Raw genomic sequence first — 25,700 nt, forward strand, 5'->3', positions numbered from 1 at the left:
CATCTACACTTTTACCTTTTCAACATCAACTTTCTCTTTTCCTTTGTTGGATCTATTACTCAACTCAAGTGACCTTGTTGGTTAATTTCTACTAACATGACTAGTCTTCAAACAACTAAATCATGTAGTGACACTTAACCATATATTTTAGTTTCCTCTAAAATGTGTTATAATGCAATTCTCAGGAACATGACCATACTCTTGATAATAGTCACAACTGTATCTTGTGTTGTAATCCTAATCATATGAATTTCCATTATGGGTTACCTTGACTTGATTGTTTGATAACCATATAGGCTTGGATCTGCATTCATATGCCTTGTGTCCATATTTATGATAGTTGTAGCAATAGCCTTCAAATTTTTGTGTGTCCATGGTCTTGGTTCTACATTCATGTGCTTGATATCCTTTCTTGTTGTAGTTGTAGTAGTTTCCATTGTATTTCTGCTTAGGATTTTGATTGGCAGTTTTTCTCCTATACACATTAGTTGTATGACCTAATTTACCATAATTAGGACAAGTGGGTTTACTGTTCTTACCTTTTTAACTCTTTTTTTCACCACTTCTAGATGATTCTCCTTCTTCAGTAGAGTTGTATCCCAATCTAGTAGTATCATTATTAAGTCTTGGTGACTCCATCAATTTAGAAAAATAATTTATGGCTTCACTTGGCTTGTTAATATTCTCTTTTTCTAATTTCAATTCATTCTGCAGTAGAGAATTTTATGTCTCCATTTTTGTAATCTCAATGTCTTTCTTATTTAGCTCTTGATTTGGAATCATGAATTGATTCATTGTGTCTAATTGCACGTTAGCAAGCTTTTGTAGATTTGATGTCTTCTCTTCTAGTCTATTAGGCAGTATTATTTTGTCCTCCTCAATCATAACTTTGTCTTCTTCATCTTTCTTTTTCTTTTCAATTGTCTCACACAACAATATTCATTGTGCTTCTTGTTCCCTCTTAAGATTTCTAACTTCTTCAATTGGGTCACCATTTTCCATTAGATCTACAATGACTTCATCAAACTCTCTAGAGTTTCCTTCTACAAATAGTCCATTGGTGTCAATATCTTTATATTGTGTGTCAAATATCCATCTCTTTCCTTCTCTTCAATGAATTCTTGTACTCATCTCTTGCTTCATTCAACCAATGTAGGATAAGGTGTAGTTCAATCTTCTGGTTATTGAAAACTAGAACATATTCACCACACATCCATCTCATAATCAAATATATAAACTAAAATAAATATTCTTTCATATTATACATAATATAAAGTAAATAGCATTTGACACAAGATATCTAGTTATCCAGAAACCCTCAAATGAGAAGGTAAAATTTGGCATGGGTAGGACACCCACAAATCTTCACTAGTGTAGCTGTAAAGTGTACTCAATTAAGGTTACAATTATTTGATCATAATCTATGATCTATCTTGTGAAAGGTCTACCCTATCAAAGGCTTACAAAGACTACTAAGTCTCACCCTATTAAAATATTTTAACACCCTGCTAAAAGTGTAGTTTAACTCACAATAAAGTAAGCACTCATTTAAGAGATTTACAAGAGTCTGTTAGAACTCAAAACTTGTTACGACTACTCTATTAGGATATTTTTCTCTCCATAAACTATTAGAATGATTCAACACCATGATCCTTTGGTTCACTCTACTGCTAGACATCAGATCTTCTCTTTGCTAATGAACCCTTGATCTTTTTGATCAGATATGTCTCCTCTATACTCTCTATGCTTTCCTTTGTTCTCTCTAACTAATTTTTCAAGTCATATTACTATAATAACCTTTAGAGTCACCATGAATGATCTCTCTATACTTAGCATTTATCCTTCTCCTCCCATACATGCATACAAACTCTTTAGGGTTTTCCCTCCTTAAGAAGACTTAGGTGAACTAGGGTTAAGTAGGAATTAATGGTTGTGATTGATCCATATTGCCACTTAATACATCTCTCTTTTTGATTGGTTGAATGTAATACATAGTGATTCACAATATACACTCATATATATCTTCTAGAATCATAAAAGAATTGTTAAGTTGGCCCAAAAAAGGTTTGCATAGAAGTTTGTGCAATTAAAAATGACTATGCTAAAAATTGTTCAACTTGACACTTGAAGACTTTAATTCTCATCAATTATTGTATCTTCAATGTTGGTTCTAAGCTTCTGAATGGCTTAACGTACATTATTTGCTTGACACCTGAATCACTTGTCATGTATTTTCTTGCTTGGCACTTGAGTGACTCAGCACATACAATTTTCTCGATAGATATTGGTGCTCAACACTAACTAAGTATATTTTTCGACATGAATTATCTAACAACTTGTTGCCACATTTTCAATCCTCCATTCTTACAATTCTAGGATTAGGGTTAAGTCAATGTGATGTCATGTCTGTGTTTAGATTACCCTTAAGGAACTTCTCCTCTCATATATTCCTTTGTCTACACCTAGGTGGGCATTCAAAAGCAATCTAATGGATTCATTCATATTGGGTGATTAAGAAAAGGAGGGTAAGTCTATGCATTTCCTAAATGAGAGGGAATTTGTTTTGAAACCCTAATTCTATGATCAAGTGTTTAATTGAAGGCATGATATAGGTAGAATGGAGAGATCATGGGCATATTAAGAGAAAATGGCAATGAAGAATACAAAGACTAAGGCTAAAAGATGATATGTAGATCATGAGAATAGGCTAGAAACAAGATCAATTGAATTCAACGTAGAGTGAGCATTGAAAGATGCAAAAATTGTGTAGAACATGGTCAAAGGTGGAAAACACAAAAGTTGAAATCAAATCAATGGTCCAAAACACACCTAAACATCCACATTATTGAGTTGAATAGTCAAGTCACCTTAGAAATAAGTCAATACTGTTAAATGGAAATCAAATCAATGATGCAAAATGCATCTAAATCTCCATGTCATGGGTTGAAAAGTCAATTTTACTTAAAGATGGATTCTTGACCATAAGATACAAAGAAAATCAATGCATGCCACTATCTTTCTTTATAATGTTGCCTGATAAATAACTAAAGAAAGATAGTGAGCATATGACACATGGAGATGGTGGGACTTGACTCAGCTGTGGCCACTAAAATGAATGTGTTAGGAGAAGATTTTTGGATGACACACTCAGATTAGTTGGATTTTCTAACTTTTGTAGATGATTTTCACTTTATGGAAGCCGTTGATCAAAAACAGATCAACACCCATTGCTATCTTAGTTTATAAAGATGCATGAGAAAAAACCAAAGTGAGAAAATGATTATTCAACACATGTGCACAAATGGATGTTGAAAATTAGCTTTTTGTAAGGATGTAATTATTTTCATTAATGGCAACACATGATGTATATGCTTTAGAAAACCTCGAAAACAAAGATACTTAGCTTTTGGTACTCAAAAAATTGTTTAAGTATGAAACTAGTTTACAGTATCATATTATTTTGATGTATAACTTGTTTATATGATGATATCTAAGAGAGAGAAGTTAGATGGAATCATTATACATATTGATGATGATGTGTATAACCTCAAACATCAGTACAAACAATATAGAAAAGAGATATTCATGTTTTATTAATGAACAAAACAATGGAATTAAAGGTAAAGGAATTATTTTGTTAGGAATTATTTTATTTACAAAATAATTACTTGCCCAATTAGGGCTGACATCCTAGATATTTATTCTAAGTTGGAAAAGTACATTGTGGTCATAGCTGACCTAGTAGCAATTTGTGAAAAGACGTGGTATTTATAAAAAGGATATCTTGCAAGATTAAGTGTGCAATAGTAATAATAAAAGTGATATCCAAACTTTTTGTGAAGCAATATATGTGAAGTTTTTGAGAACTTGATTTCATGATTCGAGATCAAGATAAGGTTAGAGATCAACCAAGAAAGAAGGTACAACATCTATATACTTGAGGATTAACACTACTACATTTAAGCTCATTTTTCTACCAAAATTTTTGACCATTAACTAAATAAGTTTAGGTTGGTCAGAATGTTAAGGCAAAAAATTTCTATTTTTCACATGTAAGCCCTGCGTTGGTCAAAATTTTGACCAACATGAGGCTTATACATAAAAAAAAGAAACATTCCTCACTTTCACTTTATGTTTCATACATGTGGGTTTTCAATGTTTTCACAAGGGTTTTGAAGAGAATGAGATTGGATACCAGACTTATCAAACTTGGAACCGCCAAATGTTGTTTCATGTGATGATCAAATTTATTGCTTCCTTTGATGCTACCTTTGCTTTCCTGGAAGATGTTGATTATGCGTTGGATCTTAACATGCACATACTTTTATAACCTTAGCTAATACCTTAGCTTCTAGGTCATGTAAGAATCAGGACCAATGATCAATAGTTGATTTGGTAATATTATTAAACATTATGATTTTTTTTTACAATATCCTCTGCCCTAACTTGAATTTTCTTCAAGCATTTATACTTTTCTTATGACAAAGAGATAGAAAATCTAGTTGACCTCGCCCCCTTCCTCTACCTGCTGCTCGCATATCAAAAGGGTTTGAAGCCCAAGCAACATTGACAACATTAAAAGATTACTGATGTATTATGTCTTCGACATTTCATTATATTTCCATGTTATATATTAATCAATTCACCAATAATCTGGGCTAGAAGCTTTTCTTGGTCAATTTCTTTCATGGGTAGAGCTTGCACTCTACTTCAATATGTTTTAAGAATTGGGTTAAAAATTAGATTCATTATGAATACTCCTAAGCCTACATTCATTTGAAATCTGAAAGAACCAAGTAAATATCTCCATAATATCAACATTTTCATGAATGTTTCTAAAGTCTTTTCAATAAATCCATTTTTCTCATAATCTGCAAACATTGTAGTTGACAATAATGCATCTAGCATTATATCAAATAGCTCACATGCCTTGTCTATGCTTCCAGATTTTACATATATGTCTACATGAGCAATTATAATTACAATATTTGACAACATCTTTGTATTCTTCATGCTTTGATTTATTTTCATTGTTGGCATTAAGTTAGCATTGCCATTAGTGACAACACTTATTCATATTAGTATAGCTACTAATGAGAGCTAATCATAACCTATTTAATGCTCTATTTTAATCTATCTTACACACTTTCCTACATACTTCTCCATTCCATTTTTATCCCATTTCATTCCATTTTACCATTATAACGTTGCATATAGTTTAAAATAATTAAGTAGTATTTAATATTGTTTTGGGATTAAAATATGGAAAATTTATTGTTGATTAAGTTTTACTAATCTTTAATATTTCATCATGCTGATTTGTAGCACAAATATTCCTGTCGCCTACAGATCTTCCTGTAGCTATTTCAGAAATACAAAGTTTCATCTACTTTGAAATGTATTGCTTTCTATATCTTATTAGAATTCATTATTTCCTCAAAAATTTAAAGCAATATTCCTTCCAAGAGTATTGACCAAGGAGTATGTTGAGAAAGAACTTAGCTGAAAAATTAGCAACTAAAAATAAGGATAGGCAGTTTTGCATTTCCTTTTGCAAACAGATACAGACGAATCTCAAAAATCTGAAACATGGGTATTGTCCAGAACATGCCCAATTACGATACCTCATGAAAAAAAAATCTTTAGAACATGCAAGATGGAAAAGTTAGAGACCATTTTCAAAATGTCATTTTTCTATTACAGGTTTGGATTTCGACCAGAATTTGCTCTACCATGAATCAACAATGAATGAAGACCATATCATTCTAATTGCCTATTCTTGGCACATAATATATTTATGTTCTATGCCATATATAGATTCAACTTGTACCTACAACAAACTACATGGATACATACTGAAAAATTAAGTGCCACGTCATTGCTTGATCATCTTCAAGGAAAACATATGTTATCCTGCCCATTTGGAGTCCAATGCTACTCATTTTGCATGAAAAAAAATCCGTTTTGGCTGAACCATTAATCAACAACTACATATTATTTTGCTGGAATGATCAAACTAATTTCCTATTCCTGGCACAGGCTATATTCTACTTGTACCATTTCTGTGGCAAATCACATGGAAGCATGAGCAGCAGGGAAGTTGGAAACTTGTGATAATATACTCCTTTTGTATGCTGTTATAATAGCATTTGTTTCACATTGTAGAAGCTGCTACATGTTGTTAAGGTCCAATACTACATTGTGCTATTTTCAGGCAACATTAAATAACACTTGTTATGGTCTTGAAGTTATATATACTAGCTCAAGAAAAGAATATGTATGAAAAAAATTCTGATCAATAAATATAAAAGCTTGCATGATCAAAATTGCTTAAGGAAGGGAGATTTTAATATTCCATCACTCAGTAAACTGGGGAGGAAGGGCCCACTCTACAGAATGCTAGTGATTTCTATAATTCAAGTCTAGCATGTCTATTTCTTTCATAGAATAAGGTTTCTTTTTAATAGTCAGTTTATATTAATATGTCCACAATTTGATTAATAACATAGCTGAGTAAAACAACTTATTTAATAGTAAATAGATTATTAGTAACTTGTTTCATGTTTTGAAGTTGATATCATATTTTCATAAAGAGTCAAAATATTATAGCTATATCAGATTTATATTAGTAAATTACTATATTAGATTATTTATAGTGTTGGTATTTTTTTTTTTTCATTTATGTTTCTAATGTTCCTATCACCAGGAAGTGACAATTCCTGTTGCTGGGATTTCTTTAGTTTTTCATAGATTTAATTCCGTGTGTGGTAAATGCATTCATAATCCCTCATCTCACAACTATCATCCCTTGATAGCATATTGCTTAGACACCTTTCGCAAGCTTACGCTCTCAGATTGACACGTATAGACCAGCTGAACTTCATCATAAATTGTTAATTTTTTTGTTATTATTTGTCCCAGTGTTGGCCTATCATTTTGGTTCCATTTTCGGGGAAAGGTGTCAAAGGCATGTTAGTTTGATGATTTGAGTTAGGAACAATGCGTTAGGATGAAAGCTTTTGCAACTGCTAGCCTTGCTTAAGTAATTAATCTTAATTTGCGTTGGTTAAATCATATAGATGCATTGCTTTAGAGTTTGCAAGTAGGCTTAGAAATTAGATACATTAGTTGCTTTAGGAGTTAATTATATTTTATATTATCATGTGTTGTTGTGAGTTATTGGTAAAGACAAGGAGATTTTGAAGAAAAATGTTAAAAATGATGCCTTTTGAATGTTGTTCAAGTATATCAATTTTGGTTGAAAATTGTTTCAAAAATACAAAATCTAAAGGGAATGCAAGAAGCAAAATGTGTGAGTGCACCTTGGGCGCTACCCCAGGACCCTACAAGGGGCATTGCCCCTTGACCCCACTGGTGCCTGCTGCCCCCAAATCCCCACCTTCAAATTTAAAAATAAATGAAGAACTTGGTAGGGAAATGATGTTGACCAAAGGTGACGTTCTTTTACCCTCTCTATCTAATGAATGCATCTTAAAAGAGATTGATCTTCCACCATCACAGTTATGCAAGAATTCTTTCTCTATGTTTGAACATGAGCAAATCATTGATGAATTCTTAGAGCAATGTAATTTTGATGATGCTAATTTAACCACTTGTTGTTCTCTTTGCTATAGGAAAGATGACCAGTGTATATGCCTAAACAATCAAGAGCAAGTGGTGAATGCGGTACAATTTTGTTTGTGACCCCTATCAAGATAAGGGAGGAAGTGACCAAGTATTCCTTATAATGGATGAAAAATCTCAAGCACCACCCCAAGAAGATCAAGGTATGCATTATGTTGGTAACATGTATTGTCACTCTAATTCATTACAAAGCCAACATATTTCTTCAAAATGTACTTCTCCACCTAGCATGCAAAATGAATATAATCATGCATGCTCACAACAACTTGTATATCCCTCTTATATTCCACCATATCCATCCTTACCATCTTCATTTCACCTATCCTACTTATTCCCATCTACGTTATCTCTTTCACACCTATTACCATATTCATTATGTCATTCACATCATATTCTAACCACTCCACCATATCCACCAAATGCAACTATATTGCCTCATACAAGACTTCATAATCAGGTGGTTAATAAAATTTCATAGATCCCTTTACCATATAATGATGTGCTTGAAATTGATAAATCAATGTTGGAATATATCGATGCACATAAGGAATTGGATTTTGGTTTAATTAAATTAGAAGAAAAATATTACTTATTGAATTATAATCAACTTTGTTCTTCTTTTCTACTTAGTGAATTCCAAACACCTACAAATGAGCCCATACTTCAAATTGCAGTAATTTTAATTAACAAACTCATGACTAGGTGTGTTAATATCAATCATGCACTAAGTAATTTTAAGCCATATAGATTCCATACTCCACAAACATGTTGCTAAATCCTCCAATATCTATATTTTATTACTTTTGTACTTACACATATTGATATTTGGAGGCATATGGTTAAACTGTGCATCCCTCACATACTTATTGATTTGGGACCAAAATTTGATTAAGCACAATCATACGGGATTCTATGCATTAATGGCCAAAATGTTAAAAATGGATGATCATTATTCCTCATTGTTGATTCTTTTCATTTTCCTAGGATGACCAAATACACTATGGATGATTCATCTATGTAGCAAGGATCAAAGTATTACTTTATATATATATATTTCATTCTTGGTTCTTGTATATCCAAACTGATCATTCATTGATTACACATGTTGATTTCTTGATTCTTTGGATGATTTGAATTCCCTATACTTTTATAACCTACAGTTAATTTGGGAATACATCCATTGAATTATTGAAATATTTGATTATCTATCATTCAAAAAAAAAAAAAGCACACAATATTCTAATTATGTGTTACTCTCTTTGGGTTACCTAATTTATTTGGTTATCCTAATGTTCTCATGATCTTGTAGCATGAATTTAATTTTGGGGGGGAATCCCTTCAATTGTTTGGTTCTTGGATGATTTTCAATAAAGCTTCGTTGGTTGTTTCATTGGTCCTTTTAACAAACCTCCACATGTGACATCTCCACAATTCAAGGTATGTGTTCTTGTGTTAATTAGTATTACTATTAAATGAACACAAGAGTTTATTTTTATTTATCCATTCTATCAAGTGTCTCTTCATAGTAATAACTCTATCTATCATTCTTAATACTAAATAACCTACTTAATGATAGAGTTATTGAATGGATGATATTTATTTACTATACTTGATATGCTTGGTTTCAAGAGTATGGTTGCAGGTCCCTTGTTGTGGTGTGATAATCTTAGAATCAATACCAGTTGATGATGCTTCTTTACACAACCATTGCATAATACACTATGTTGGCTTTGTTCACATTGTGTGGTCTTTCTAGCTATATGGTGTATATCCATTTCACTAGTGCTTCACTATTCAAGATCACATGTAGATTTTGGTAGAGGGTGTTCAACACCTTGAGATGATATTTCTTGTCTTTGGTGATTTATCACTTGGAGGAAGATATGTAGCATGGTCTATGAGATTCATGATTATTCAACAACACATCTGAAGATACTCTGAATATAGTGCCAACTACTACACTCCTTCCTTGAGTTGTGTCTCTCTGGAGTTCTATGGACACATTGGTGACTATTATTGGTTTTCACTCCATACTCATGTATTTGTTAATGAAGGTTTGTTATTTGCAACTCTCCATTTTCATCTAATGGATATTTCCCAAGCTTCACAAGAATAGGGTTTCATATCTTTAGGAGATGTCATCTTATTCTGTTAGCATAGAGAAATAGGAGAATCATCATCCTTTGGTTTGTGGTTCTAGTTATGATGAGGTTATTCTTGGTGATCATTTCAAGTTCATTATGCAATCAAGTTTCAACAGTGCCTTTTGTGAGGTCATGGACAAAAATCAAGCTTTGGATGGTATAATTTTTCATCATCCATGTCAGGATTTCATTTCTTTGGTCATTTTATGCAATTATTGAAAAATTGAAAAAAATGAAAAAATGAAAAAAGAAAAAAAAAAAAAGAAAAAAAGAAAAAAAAAAAAAGATTCAACAATGAAAACCTTCAGGGGTTGTTGGCCAGTTAATATCTAAAAACTAGTTTCTAGTTGATGTTAACTACAAAATAAATTCTTAGTGGTGAGAACTGTTCTTACAGTGCCATTAAGCGGTGAGTGATTGAAAATTGGCTTGTCAACAGTCACTTGTCATTATCAAAATTTATTTTTAAAAAAAAAAAAGCAAAATTAACAAATGCAATAATTGGTGTTCCTGGTTTTTCTGCTAATCATTCTTTTCAGGAACACTCATTGGCTTTAGTGGTTCTTTCATTCTTGGCACCTCCTGTCACTCACTCTTGCAGCTCAGTGTGATCCTCAAATCTTTGATCACCCCTCGTATGTGCTGCATGATCAATTGAGGTATCTTCAGTGGAATTCGCTACCTACTATATGATCTCCAATTCTTCAATTGATGATGGTGGTCCCTCAGATTGCCTTCTTTGTCCCAATTTTATGGTTCCTTCCAATGGTCTTCTCTTCGATGCTTTCAGTCAAATGGTGGTTTTTTGTGGTGTTGCAGTTCTGGATGCTTCTTCGTTCATTGTTGCAGATTCCTCATTTTGGTGGCTATAGTTGCTAAGTTACTCTTTATTCCAGCCTAGTCTCTCTGCACATGCATGTTGGTAAAACAATCAATTTTGTTTTTCCTTATTTTATCTCTTAACTTTATTTGTATTGCTTATTATATTTGATCATTATGCAACATCCTATCCTCTCCTTGTTTCCCGTGGATGGTCAACCCTTAAGTTGGGGGGAGGACTATCATCCCTTTATCCTCGATCCATCACCCTTACTAATCCCATCCTACTATCCATAATATCCATTGTATAATAGCCTTTGTTTAATCTCTCATCTCTCCTATTTTACCCATTTAAACTCCTCCTATGCAAATTGAGATAAATTCTCGTATATGTAACCTTTTGAACCATGATGCTATAAAAAATGGAAAGACATAAAAAATAAAAGAGAAAAGAAAAATGATTTATGAAAGTTAAAGGAGATATCCCTATTGGAAAAAAAAAGGAAGAAGAAAGCTTGTCATGTAAAGCAAAGAAAGGGATTTGTGTTCATTTATGAGTTATCATGGTTCAGGGTGGAGAAAAAGCTAAAACCCATAAACCTAAAGTACTTTTAGCTAAAACTAAAGACCTCGTGATCATAATGATTGTACAAGGATGCACAATAACCTAAGTTGCGGGGAATGATGAGAGCTGAGCATAACCTATTTAATGCTCTATTTTAATCTATCTTACACACTTTCCTACATACTTCTCCATTCTATTTTTATCCCATTTCATTCCATTTTACCATTATAATGTTGCATATAGTTTAAAATAATTAAGTAGTATTTAATATTATTTTGGGATTAAAATATGGAAAATTCATTGTTGATTATGTTTTACTAATCTTTAATATTGCAGCATGCTAATTTGTAGCACAGATCTTCCTATAGCTATTTCAGAAATACAAAGTTTCATCTACCTTGAAATTTATTGCTTGCTATAACTTATTAGAATTCATTATTTCCTCAAGAATTATTCCTTCCAAGAGTATTAACCAAGGATTATGTTGAGAAAGAACTTAGCCAAAAAATTAGCAAGTAAAAATAAGGATAGACAGTTTTGCATTTCCTTTTGCGAACAGATATAGATGAATCTCAAAAATCTGAAACATGGGTATTGTCCAGAACATGCCCAATTACAATCTCGCTTGGAAAAACCTTCAGAACGTGCAAGATGGAAAAGTTAGAGACCATTTTCAATATGTGATTTTTCTATTATGGGTTTGGATTTTGACTAGAATTTGCTCTACCATGAATCAGCAATGAATGAGGACAATATCATTCTAATTGCCTATTCTTGGCACATAATATATTTATGTTCTATGCCATATATAGATTCAACTTGTACTTGCAAAAAACTACATGGATACATGCTGAAAAATTAAGTGCCACATCATTGCTTGATCGTCTTCAAGGAAAACATATGTTATCCTACCCGTGTGGAGTCCAATGCTACTCATTTTGCATGAAACAAAATCCATTTTGGTTGAACCATTAATCAAAAACTACATATTATTTTGCTGGAATGATCAAACTAATTTCCTATTCCTGGCACATGATATATTCTACTTGTACCATTTCTATGGAAAATCAAATGGAAGCATGAGCAGTGGGGAAATTGGAAACTTGTGATAATATACTCCTTTTGTACACTATTATAACAGCATTTGTTTCACATTGTAGAAGTTGCTACATATTGTTAAGGTCCAATACTATGTTTTGCTATTTTCAAGCAACATTAAATAACATTTGTTATGGTCTTGAAGCTATATATACTAGCTCAAGAAAAGAATATGTATGAAAAAAATTCTGATCAATAAATATAAAAGCTTGCATGATCAAAATTGCTTAGGGGAGATTTTAATATTCCATCACTAAGAAAACTAGGGAGGAAGGGCCCACTCTATAGAATGCTATTGATTTCTGTAATTCAAGTCTAGCATGTCTATTTCTTTTATAGAATAAGGTTTCTTTTTAATAGTTAGTTTATATTAATATGTCCACAATCTGATTAATAACATAGCTGAGTAAAACAACTTATTTAATAGTAAATATATTATAAGTAACTTGTTTCATGTTTTGAAGTCGATATCATATTTTCATAAAGAGATCAAAATATTATAGCTATATCAGATTTATATTAGTAAATTACTATATTAGATTATTTATAGTGTTGGTATTATTTTTTGTTCATTTATGTTTCTAATGTTCCTATCGCTAGGAAGTGACAGTTCTTGTCGCTAGGATTTCTTTAGTTTTTCATAGATTTAATTTTGTGTGTGGTAGATGCATTCATAATCCCTCATCTCACAACTATCATCCCTTGATAGCATATTGCTCAGACACCTTTCACAAGCTTACGCTCTCAGATTGACACGAATAGACCAGTCAAACTTCGTCATAAATTGTTAATTCTTTTGTTATTATTTGCCCCAGTGTTGGCCTATCAGCTACCAAGCTCAGCACTTAGTTTCCTACACTCATCAAGCATTCCAGTGTTAACCAAGCTTCAAAGAGTTCACTAGTTTACACCAAGTAGAACAGTGGCTACCAAGTGAATTCAAGCAATATGTAGATTAGCAGTGTCTACCGAGCAGTAAGTTTGTGCCATGGAAATTTAGTGTAAACCAACCGTTGGAAGAAGTAGTGTTTACCAAGTGAAGCAAGGTAAACACAGTATGTAGTATCTACTGAGTGACACTACATGTACCGAGTCACCAGTGGTCATCAAGTGTAGAACTAATTCAAGTGATTAATATGGACTAAGCTTTCACTTCTATCAAGTGCATGATTATGTTGTGTAATGCAATGGACACCGAGTATCAAAAGGTCACCGAGTTAGTTTAGTGAACTTGAGTTATTTACTATTGGGCCGACATTGTAATGTGTTGTTCACTTGTATTTTGGCTGACCTTGCAATTTTGTAAATTGGAAAGGTATATATGTAAGATGTATTATAAGAAATCATTGTATTGAAGTGTCATTATGTAATTTTGAGAAGTGCATGTGAAGAATTATCAGCAGAAGTTTAAGGAATGCAACAAGATCAATACAGAAGCAAAAAATTCATATCTATCACATAATGTGATTAGTGCATAAAGGATCTTATCAGCAATCAGTTGTAAGTAGATCCACTACTTCATCCTAATAGGTGAATCAATTTCTAAATCTTTTAACAAGGTAGACTTAACAATCTTTTGTATAAATCTCTTAACCAAGTGCATACTTCATTGTATGTTTGTAAATCCTCTAACAAGGTGGGCCTAGTAGTCCTTTCTGCTCCTAGTAAGGTAGATCACTAGAAGTGGTCAATGTAAGTCTTAATAGGCCAACTTTGTTTTGTAGTAGTGAAGTTTTGTGGGTATCATCCCCACCCCTATTTTACTTTCTATTTGGAAGGTTTCTAGGTCACCAAAACATTGTGGTCTTTTGTGTGATAAATGTTTTATCTTTCAGTATTAATGCATGTAGTAGCATAGATTGATTTGTGGTAAATTTAAAGGAAAGAATTTTAAAGTTACTGATTCACCCTTCCCCTCTTAGTAACTTGTCATATTTTGAATATTTCCAACAAATGGTGTCAAAGTTTTGTGGTTGTCAGGATAAAGTTTAATAGCTTGAGCAAAGATCTAAGGACAAATGGAGATATTCAGACTTGACAAGGTAATTGATAATGAAAAACTAGATCTGGAGATGGCCATAGCTCAACTCAAGGAAGAAAAGGAACATCTTTCCAAATCTCTGAAAAGAAGGAAGGAACTTGCAAGACAAATGGATGACCATCAGTATGTTGAAGAAAAGATTGAAGACCTTTTCCCATCAAGCAGTTCAAATGAAGCTAATGAGGCAATCAAAGAACTCCTAACAAAGAATGGCTCTCTACAAGAAGAAGTAAGGAAACTCAAAAGAGAACAAGAAATTCAATAAATCAGGCTATGTGAGATTTTGGAACAAAGGAATAAGGTAAATGAAGACTTGGAGGCAAGAAAAAATGAAGAAAAAAATCAATCCAATCGGCATGAAAACCTCATTAATCAAATCACTGAAGCAAATGAAGAAATTGGGATTCTCAAAGAACAAAATGAAAGAATAAGAAGTGATCTAAATTATGAAAGGGAAATTAATGAAAGAATAATGAGAGAACTAAGATCTGAAAAGAAAATCATTGAAAAATTGAAGAATGACCTAAATGTTTAAAAACAAATCAATGAGAGAATGTTGAAATTACAAGAAGACATGAATCAATTGAATTGGCAAAATGAGTAGAATCTTCATAGGCAAAAAGGTAAAGTAGGACTTGGATACAATGAAGAACAAGGTGAATCTTCCAAGAAAGGTGCAAAAAGGAATAAAAAAACCCTCATTCAATCATTATGGAAAAATTGGTCATACATCAAACAAATGCTAGAGCAATGGAAAAGCAAAATTTAATGGAAAGTGCTCCAACTACAATCAACATTGTCACAAAGCCAATGAATGCAGGGAGAAACCAAAATTTGAAGGTAAATGTCACAAATGCAAAAAGCATGGTCACAAGGCAACTTAATGCAGATCCAAATCATTTAATCAAGCTGAACAATTTGTAAAGGCAATATTTGGATGAGACTACAATACCTAGTGCAGATGTCATTATTGTGGAGAATATGGACACACTGGCATAAATTGTGTAAGGAATCACCTAAGAAAAAATGATACTACTATAAGGTGTTACACATGCACTGAACTCTGTCATATAGCTAAAAATTGCATGAATATAAGGAAAATTGAAGATGAAAAGAAAGCAAGGGCTAACAACATAAGGAAACAAATGAAGCAGCAATGGATTCCTAAATCTACAGAGGATACAAGCTCAAATCATGGTAGTGAAGTCACTCAAGAAGTGGGTGACTCCATCCTCTCAAACTAAAATTCTAAGAATGTGTTGGAGATGTACTCAATAAGAAAATCATAAGCAATTCCAACAAATATGAGGAATGCAAATGATCCAATCAGTATTTCAGATACACAGGGATCACATAAAGGTTATCTTTTGCTGAGTTGCATCAGACTCCATCAAGGAAAGTTGGTTGAAGACCTTACCAAGCGAGGCCAGGAGTAAAGGAAATTTGATTTTCTCATCGAGTTGATACTCTTGTCGAGTTAGGTTAGTGGATGACAGTCTATCACACACTATGTCATAATGACATCGAACATTTATGAAATTTTCTCAATAAAAGGGGTAATTTTGACTTCATTTTTCACCGCATTCTTAGCATTCTAAGAGCAGAGCGATTTGAAAGAGCATTGTAGTGTTTTTGAGTGATTTAGCAGTGAGATCTTCATGAATTTTATCATCTACTGAGCAGTGATGGTGTCTACCAGTGGAAGCAACACTAAAGCAAAAAAGGGTTCTAAAATGCTAGCTAAGGGTGTTGAATGGAAAGCACCAAAGTTCAAAATTGTTCTGGCCATTGCTAAATCACTTGATCCTTATGGTGTTTAGTCGCAAATCCTACCAAAGGTACTCCTAATTAATGACATAAGAACTCATTTTAAATGTACTATTCAAGAATTAGGGACATTAGAAATGGATAATGCCCTAGCTGAAATGTATGTTGACAGAGTTTTGAAACTCGAGCATAAACATTTGGAAGCTAAAGGATTAACTCATATCCCTCACATGCCTCAAATTTTCCAAATAAAATGGATAAGATATATATTAAGTTGGTTCCACAGTGGTCAATTATGGTTGGAGCAACCCATTTTTATTACAAAGAAGATGATACACAAGGTTATGGGTCTGCCAATACTAAGCAAAGATAAGTCAACCAAAACCCTATGTTAGGAGGAACTACAAAAGAAAACCCTAGCTGAGTGGGATGGTAGAGTTTTGAAAATAAACAATGTCATTGACATAGAGCTTAGGTTTGGCATCCATATCATTACATAAGATCTATAGCTCGAGTCAATCGAACAATGTTCCTTGTGAGGTAGTTGACCTAGCATATAGGGTTATAAAGAAGAATCTCAAATTTGATCTGTCAGATGTGTTACTAAAGCAATTGAACAAAAAAATTGAAAGTGTGAAGACTTCCAAGAATAATTCCTTCAAGTTCGGTTTATTTCTTGTTTTCTTATTCTTTTATGTTCAAAAATTCTTTCCATCTAAGGGAATAGTCATATGGAGGAAAGACACCCCTATTCTTTATCAGATAAATGAATTTATCGAAGAAATGGGTGAAAATTTTGAAAGGGTGTTGGATAACTATTTTGAGGCATTCAAGGAGAAAATGAACAATAGATTTCATATCCCACCCAAACTTGCAGAAGACTATAAGGATGATATATGTTTCATGGTGGACTATGACAGAGTATACATTCAGGCAGTCATACCAAGAGTGGCATGGGTAAAACCATTGCCTTATGAAATTAACATTGATGAAGCTAGAGACATCATTGAGGAATTAGTAAATGAGCCAGCCAATCTTAATCTTCCTACATTTGGCACATATGAGGAAGCCAAGAAGAGGATAGATCTCAGTATCAAGATTCCTCAAGCTCTCAGTTGAGGAAAGAAGAGAATTGCCAAATTGAAGATAATTGAAGGTCCTCTAATGTTTACTGAGGGAAAGGGTGAGGATGAAGAAGAGGAATATGAAGAAGAAGAAGAAGAAGAAGAATTAGAGAAAGAGGAACCAAAGAGGGAGAAAGGAAGAGTGATTATCACCAAACCTCAAAAGAAACCAACTACAGTGTTCTCCAGGAGAGGTAGGAAAGGTAAAACTAAACTTGAATTCATTCGCTCTCCACCTACATTTGAGGAAAGGATGAAACAACTAAGAGTTGGAGTAGGAATTTGTAACTTCAAAGTTCTCAAATACGAGACTTAGACTCCAGCTAAGAAAAAAGAGATTGAGGACTTAGTCATGGAGAAGATGGGTTTTTGGAAATACTCCCTTGCACAAATTCAACCTCAAATCCATGCAGATCTTTTCACCAAAATCCAAGTCAGATGGGAGAACATGGTGCAAACTATAAAAGACATCTTTGAACAACAGTTGAGATAGTTAGTACCAAATCTGACTGATGCAGAAGTGAAGAAGGTAATAAAAGAGCATGAAGACAAAATGATTCTAAAGCTTAACAAATGTTTCATATTAATGAATAACATAGAATCAGTGGTTAAGCATGCCTCAAATGTTTGGAGAGATGTATATCATCTCAACAAGCCATTGGATGAAATCATTGTAATTAAAGATGGTGATAGTGATGACGATGATAATGACAAAACTCCTTCCATCTCAGTTATTGCAAGAGAATTGCATGCTCTAATGGAGGAGAAGGAAGAAGAAGAGAATTAAGAAGAAGGAAAGGAGGATGAAGTAGAAGAGGAAGAAAAGGATGAAGATGATTCGATTAGAATTGAAGTAGAAGAAATTGCATCTCTTCCTCACACTGCACCACATACTGTCACATCTATGGAGATAGCTTCTACTAGTGAGATTGTGAGCACAACAACAACATCAATTGCTCAATCTTCACCAGCCAAAGTGTCTACAATGGAAGTGTCAAGCACTTCATCTACTGAGCTGACTATTACTTCTTTAGCTACCGAGTTATCTCCCTCTACTCTTGCATCTTTAGTAAGTGCATCAATAAGTTCTACAATTTTGTCTTCATCAATTCTAGTAAGCTCTATAGTTTTGTTTTCATCAGCATCGTCTGCATCTACTTTGATTCTAGTTAGTTCAGACACTTCTATGGGTATTCTACTGAGTGTGGTACAATTGTTGGGAAGTTTTTTAGTTTTTTATTTGATTAGTACTCCTATTGGTATTTAATCCTTAAGCCCTATTCCATTTTTCATTACTATCCTTTCTATCTCTACTATTGTGTTTGTTCCAAAGGTCAAACCAGTAATCGCTGAAGTAAAACAAAGGCAACCATTAAAACTTTTGATCATTGGAAAGAAAATTGAAGAATACATTGACTTAGACACAAAGATAATAATAACTAAGATTGACTATGAGACTACTACTATTGAAGAAATGAGGTTAGCCAGTCAACTCATAGAGAAGAAAGCTATGCAGAAGCACTTAAGGTCTGAAAGGGATAAGGAGTACAAAATAATTGAAAATGCCAATAATATAATTATAGATGCTATAGGTGTTGAAGTGGATTCCACTCAACATATTTTGATTTAGTTAGAAGAGGCTGTATAGAAATATAATGAGGACTCCTCTGGACAAGAGAAACTAATTGAAAAGGCTGAAAGGAAGTTTGATAACAAGGTGCTAGAGCATATTGCTTAGCAGATTGCAATCAAACAAGTGGAGTTGTCCACATTTTTGGGAAGTTTTGAAAATTCTTTTAATAATGCCACATCACTTTTTGCCAAACTTTTTAATGTCTTCGATTTTACCTATAGAATAAAGGAGAAACTAAATAAGAATGACATTGATATGCAATCAAGTGCATCAAAGTTGCAAGTTGCAGACTAATCCCTCTTCTAGCTCCTCTCATCACACCAAGGTGAAATATCTGGCAGACATGCAAGCAGAACTTCTAAGGGAAGAAGCAAGAATAAGAGCAAACTTGATTGATATTCAAAACATGGTTTCGCCAATAATGGATACAATGTAGAAACATATTGCTCATTGCAAGACATTGGTCCAAGATAACAATTTCTTAGTGGTTGATCACATGATCAAATTATCAGCAAAAGTTTATATTGCTCCCTCCACCTACCAAATTTTGCAAGAGAATTGGGATAACTCATTCTCCTCATCCTCAAGGTACATCAAGAATCTCTCTCTCATTTTGGTGCAACTATATAGATAGGATATTGAGCCCTTTAGCATTACTGTCAAAAAGGGGGAGTGATATGTAATATTAGTATAAGTGAAAGGGGGAGATAGCACTCAATAGAGTCAGCATGTATATGTGTATAGCTATGTACATAAGTATCTTTTTATATACATTATGTGTCATCAAGGAGATATATGTAAAAATGTATATGCAACAGCTTTACAAAGATCAATTTTGAAAAATCAAAATTTAGTGAGTTAGATTGTGTACATATGTTTTGACTTTTAAGTGTTTTGTCACTAATGCCAAAGGGGGAGGTTTTTGGCATTAAGTTAGTATTGCCATTAGTGACAACACTTATCCATATTAGAATAGCTACCAAGCTCAACACTTAGTTTCCTACACTCATCGAGCATTCCATTGTTAACCGAGCTTCAAAGAGTTTAGTAGTTTACACTGAGTAGAATAGTGGCTATCGAGTGAATTCAGGAAATGTGTTGACTAGCAGTGTCTACCAAGCTTCATAGTGTCTATTGAGCAGTGAGTTTGTGCCATAGAAATTCAGTGTAAACTAAGCATTGGAAGAAGTAGTGTTTACCAATTGAAGCAAGGTAAACTTAGTATGCAGTATCTACCAAGTGACACTACATCTACCGAGTCACTAGTGGTCACTGAGTTTAGAACTACTTTGAGTGATTAGTATGGACCAAGCCTTCACTTCTATTGAGTGCATGATGATGCCGTGTAATGTAGTGGATGTTGAGTATCAAAAGGTCACCGAGTCAGTTTAGTGAACTTGAGTTATTTACTATTGGGCCGACTTTGTAATGTGTTGTTCACTTGTATTTTGGCCGACCTTGTGATTTTGTAAATTAGAAAGGTATATATGCAAGATGTATTGTAAGACATCATTATATTGAAGTGTCATTATGTAATTTTAAGAAGTGCATGCAAAGAATTATCAATAGCAGTTTAAGGAATGCAACAAGCTCAATACAGAAGAAGAAAATTCATATCTATCACATAAGGTGATTAGTACATAAAGGATCTTATCAGCAATCAGTTGTATGTAGATTCACTGCTTCATCCTAATAGGTGAATCAATTTCTAAATCCTTTAACAAGGTATACTTAATAGTCTGTTGTATAAATTTCTTAACCGAGTGCATACTTCATTATATGTTTGTAAATCCTCTAACAAGGTGGACTTAGTAGTCCTTTGTGCTCCTAACAAGGTAGATCACTAGAAGTGGTCAATGTAAGCCTTAATAGGACAAATTTTTTCCGTGGTATTGAATTTTTGTGGGTATCATTCCCACAATAGTTTTACTTTCTATTTGGAAGGTTTCTAGGTCATCAAAACATTGTGTTCTTTTGTGTGATAAATATTTTATCTTTCAGTATTAATGCATGCAGTAGCATAGATTGATTTGTGGTAAATTTAAAGGAAATAATTTTAAAGTTACCAATTCACCCATCCCTTCTCAGTAACTTGTCATATCTTGAATATTTCCAACATTCCATACCCAATTTCAAATCTCTGATTTTTCTTAAGCATGAAGAATTTTGGCAAAGGTCGCCAAGTCTATCTTTACACCTTCTTATTAAATTTCATTGTTTAAAGCTTTCTCATGAAACCCATTCTGTGCATAGCTTAAAATCATAACATTTCATAGAACCACATTTAGGGTAGGAATTCTATAAAATAGTTCAAATTCCTTATCTATCCTTCCCCATACGAGGGCAGTTGCAAGTACAACATCTCACAAGATGTTTTTGTTTTCATGGATATACATAGCCTATTGTAGAGGTCCAAATTTGTGTACATGCTATAAGTACACTGACAGATGTAAATCGATCAAGCTAGAGGCCTTCTTTTTACATATGCTAAAATAGAGTGAATTCCTTGTGAGGACACTTCTTCCTTCTCTATGCTACTATAATCAATTAAAAATCATTTATTTGGACTTATTTTCAATAGTGTGTTGGTTAGATATCAACACCAAGATGTTATGTATGAATCAGAGATAGTTAAAGTTGAAATACATGTAAATAAGCTTATTACTAATATTCTTGTAGAAAATATAAATCTTCTATTGATTTTAATGTTTGATTTCCTGCACATGCCACTTGAGGAAATATCTCATTGTAATTTATCTAAGTTAGTGATTTCATTATGTGTGTTTTTTTAATCATACCTTTTGAGGATATATTGCCCCTTATTCTTGTTGTAAATAACTTGTGCAATTTTGTTTCTTTTAAATGAGAGATTTTTTTGTCTTTAATTAGGATTGTTGTTTGGAGATTATAGTGTGGAAGAGTGTGCTCATTACCTGGAGATAATCAAAGCATACAAGAACAAGCCAGTTGACAATATTTAGGAGCATACTGATAACGACTATCTATCATGAGTATTCGTCATACCTCTATTGAGTAAAATTTTTGCACTATTCATGTAGATTCAAAACTTAGAAATATTCATTTCTTTTAGGTAGGAATAATAAAGATAAAATGACTGAAAGAAGAAATAGATTTAGAAGAACCTCTTTAAATGAATATAAGACATTTGTGTTAAATTGTTTTGTGTTATGTCTAATTTGTATTGTATTTCTGAATGATCAATGAAAAAGCTGTCTTATATCTACATCCTTGAGTGAGGAGTACCACTGTATGAGACATGTCTCATGTCCCTTCATTTCCTTTACTAATTGTACCTTTCTGTTACAAGTCTTCTAACAATAAGATTAGTTAGTATAATATTTTTTTAATAATTAAGATTTTATCCCTTCATGATCATTTCTAGACACACCTTTTCCTTGTTAGATTTGCATCCTTTCATTCAATAATTAATCAGGCTTTAGTTATTGATTATAATATTCTCCTTATTGGATGCCAATAGTAATAACCTCACTAGTCAGTGTGCGTGAACTAGTATTATAATATGGTTCATTGGTTTAGTAGATCTCAAAGTTTGTCATTTTTTCACTTAATCATTATCATAGCATAATTATGATTCCTCCATATCGGTATCAGTTATGAGTGTTGTATGCTTATTACTGCTCAATCATATGTTGATTGATGTCCTCTTGATTATTTATATTTATTGATATATCTTCTCCTAATTTGTGTATCATCCTATTACATAGTAATCATGGACCATGATTGGATATACATATGATCATTGATCAATTATCACTTGGTTTTTGCTCTTCATAGTAGCTATCATACTTATCAAGACTTGGGAACCAGAATACCCATTATGGATTCCTAATTTTTTATTTTGTATCACTCCATATTGATTTAGTAATCGGTTCATTAACCAAATCACTTCTTCTCATGATGTTGATGTGTATTTACTGCTCTTCAACTTCTTCCATGTATAATGCATATTGATATCTTAGCTACTAGTGAAAATATTTCTAAATGATGATTTTTCCATAGTTGTGATTCTCTAATATGAGTACTTTCCTTCATCTAGGAAAGATTTCTCAATACTAGATGTCATGCTAAGGATCCTTCACCATTTTATCATGGATAATCTTGTGATGGTTATTGCTTTACAGTTTACAAGATGACTAGTTTGAAGATGTCATGCTAATTGTCCATTTCAATGGTTTATCCATACAACATAGAGTGTCTGATGCTAATGAAAATGAAGATGTATAGAATGGTCACCATCTTTCTTAAAGGGGATCATCAAATGAAACTAACCCTTATTCTTCCTAATGCAATTAGGGAAATCATCTTTTTTTTAGACTTCATGGCTTTCCACATCTTATTCTTCTACTAACATATATGTGCAGATACTTTTAATTATTCTAACTTCTACTTCTATTGTTGTTCAAGGACTACCACCCCTTGATCACAAAGTGCACAATTGCTTTAGTATTATTGGTTTAAGTATGGGGACATCACAGACTTTGCAAGCCCAAGGTAGGTAACCCATTGCGATACATTGGTCAAAGTGCTTCTATAGTTAAATCAAAGAATAAAGAAGATAAAAAAATTCATATGTTATGATAAGGCTTGTGAAATTACAAGCATGACTAGTTCCCCTTGTGACTTTTATATGTGTGGTGAAAAGGTACAATAATTAAGGATAAATTACAACACTAAGATTTTCCATAGAAGCTATGTGTGGGTTGAGGGGAATGTTTCAGAGATGGATTGGTGAGTATTCATATAATAAATAAATATTTCAAGTGGTCTTAAGCCTTTGGTTTTGTTTTGTTGACTTACAATGACACAACTAGTAAATGGAATACACAAATTGCATCCTACTAAAAAATCCACTTGAAACTCCTATATTTCCCATTTTTATCCAAAATGATTAGTATTGTTTGTTAGAAAATAATGCAAAATAATAATATAAACACAACAAATATGTGTGAAGAAACTTGTAAATCTTAGCTACTCATTTCAAAGAAATAATAGATTACAAGAATGAAGACGTGGCAATTTTGCCTAGCTTGTATTCATATAATTTCAACAAGAAATAAAGTATTACAATAGAAGATGATATAGAGCAATGAGTGGAACTGGAAAGTGAACTAATTTAGAATAAGGAGGATCAATCTAATTACCTCTAGAGAACTAAAATGTGAGGTTTTCAGAATAGATAGGAAAAGAAACATAATCATCTCGTGAGAGCTAAAATGAAATAGTTGGAAATGTACTTATATTTTGATCACATGACATAATCAACCTTTATTTATGGAGGATGCTACCATATTAACTTGGCGATTTGAACCCTAAAATCATGCTCAGGAGATTGATATTTTGAAGATGTGTTTTTGTTTTTAAAATTTTAATTGATCTTCTTTTGACTACGAAAGTAGCACACCCTTGGCTTCGTTTCCATAATTAAGGGTTGTCTTTTGCACCAAATTCATTTGGTCCCTTTTGTTTTGGCTTCTTTGAGTCTAGGATTGGATCTTGGTTTTAGAGTTGGATTCTTTATTAAAAAGCTCAATCATTTACCATTTGTTTTCAATTAATATTTCTCTCTAAGGATCTAATGCTGAAATTTTGCTATGAAAGCCTATATATGAACTACTTGAGCTCCTCCTTTCCTATTGTTGGTAGTTGTAATGAATTTTATGCATCCATAAACAAAATCCACATCAACCTCTAATTGAAGACAAATTTTAGTTACATATTTTCTTTCATTCAACATTCTACCCTCATCTCTCCTCTTTTTCTCAGGTTCTACATTACATATATAAAGATCTTCACCCGATAATTGATTCACATAATGACTTCTTGACTTCAATGAACCTTCTAATTCCTCTAACACATCTAATATACTAATTCCATAATTGACTCACTAACATACAAATGCTTCTAATGGTTTTTCATGACCGACTAGAAGAAGCAAATAAATTAAACTAGTAATGGATCATGGAGTTGACAACAAAGTTGTCATCCTCATGATCTTATAAACTCTTTATTTATTTAAACTATGAATACTTAGACTACTACATTTTATCCTTTGAAACAAAATTACATCAATAAGACACAAAATGACTTAACTAAACAATTGAAAATAACCATGTATCTTTCAGGATCATCAAACTATTGCCGGTGTCATGATACACCTACATCATACTCCCACGGACACAAAAATTCAAATCCCATTGAATTAACATGGTCTTTTTCTGAGTTTTCCAATTGCATGAAGGCAATGTTGTCATTATAAGAATGACTGAATTGATGCTAATCTCCACAATGTTCTAGTTTAAATCTTCATGTTGAATACCCTTTGTGGTAGGTGTAGTTGTACCACCTTTGAATCCTTGAACAAATACATTAGATATAATCATCATAGCACTTGTATAAATAAATTTATCAGATTGATCATTATTCTAGTATTCCTCTTGTTCATATATTGCTAAGGCATCATAGTGATGAACAAAGATTCCATCCATTATGTCAAAAGTCTTCTCCTTAGCCTGTAATCCTTGTACTATGTCCTTCCCTTCTAGATCATTTCTATCAACATTCCCATCATCCATGCAGATGATATTTTCCTCAACCACACTTGTCACCAACTCTCCTTCATTTGAAAGAACCTTTTCCTCATAAGGTTCAACAACATCTTGTTGTTCACTCTCCATACTAGCCTACATTTGTTGTTCTTGCCCTTCAAATGGAATGTGTACCTCTGCTTGTTATTCATCATATGCCATTATACTATGAACCACTTCTTTCTCCTTATCCTTAACCTCTTGTTCTTCATGCTCTGGAAATACAATTCTATCAATCA

This window comes from Cupressus sempervirens, chromosome 2, assembly GCF_028749045.1.
Source record: "Cupressus sempervirens isolate cs-2001-9-10 chromosome 2, ASM2874904v1, whole genome shotgun sequence".
Classification (NCBI taxonomy): domain Eukaryota; kingdom Viridiplantae; phylum Streptophyta; class Pinopsida; order Cupressales; family Cupressaceae; genus Cupressus; species Cupressus sempervirens.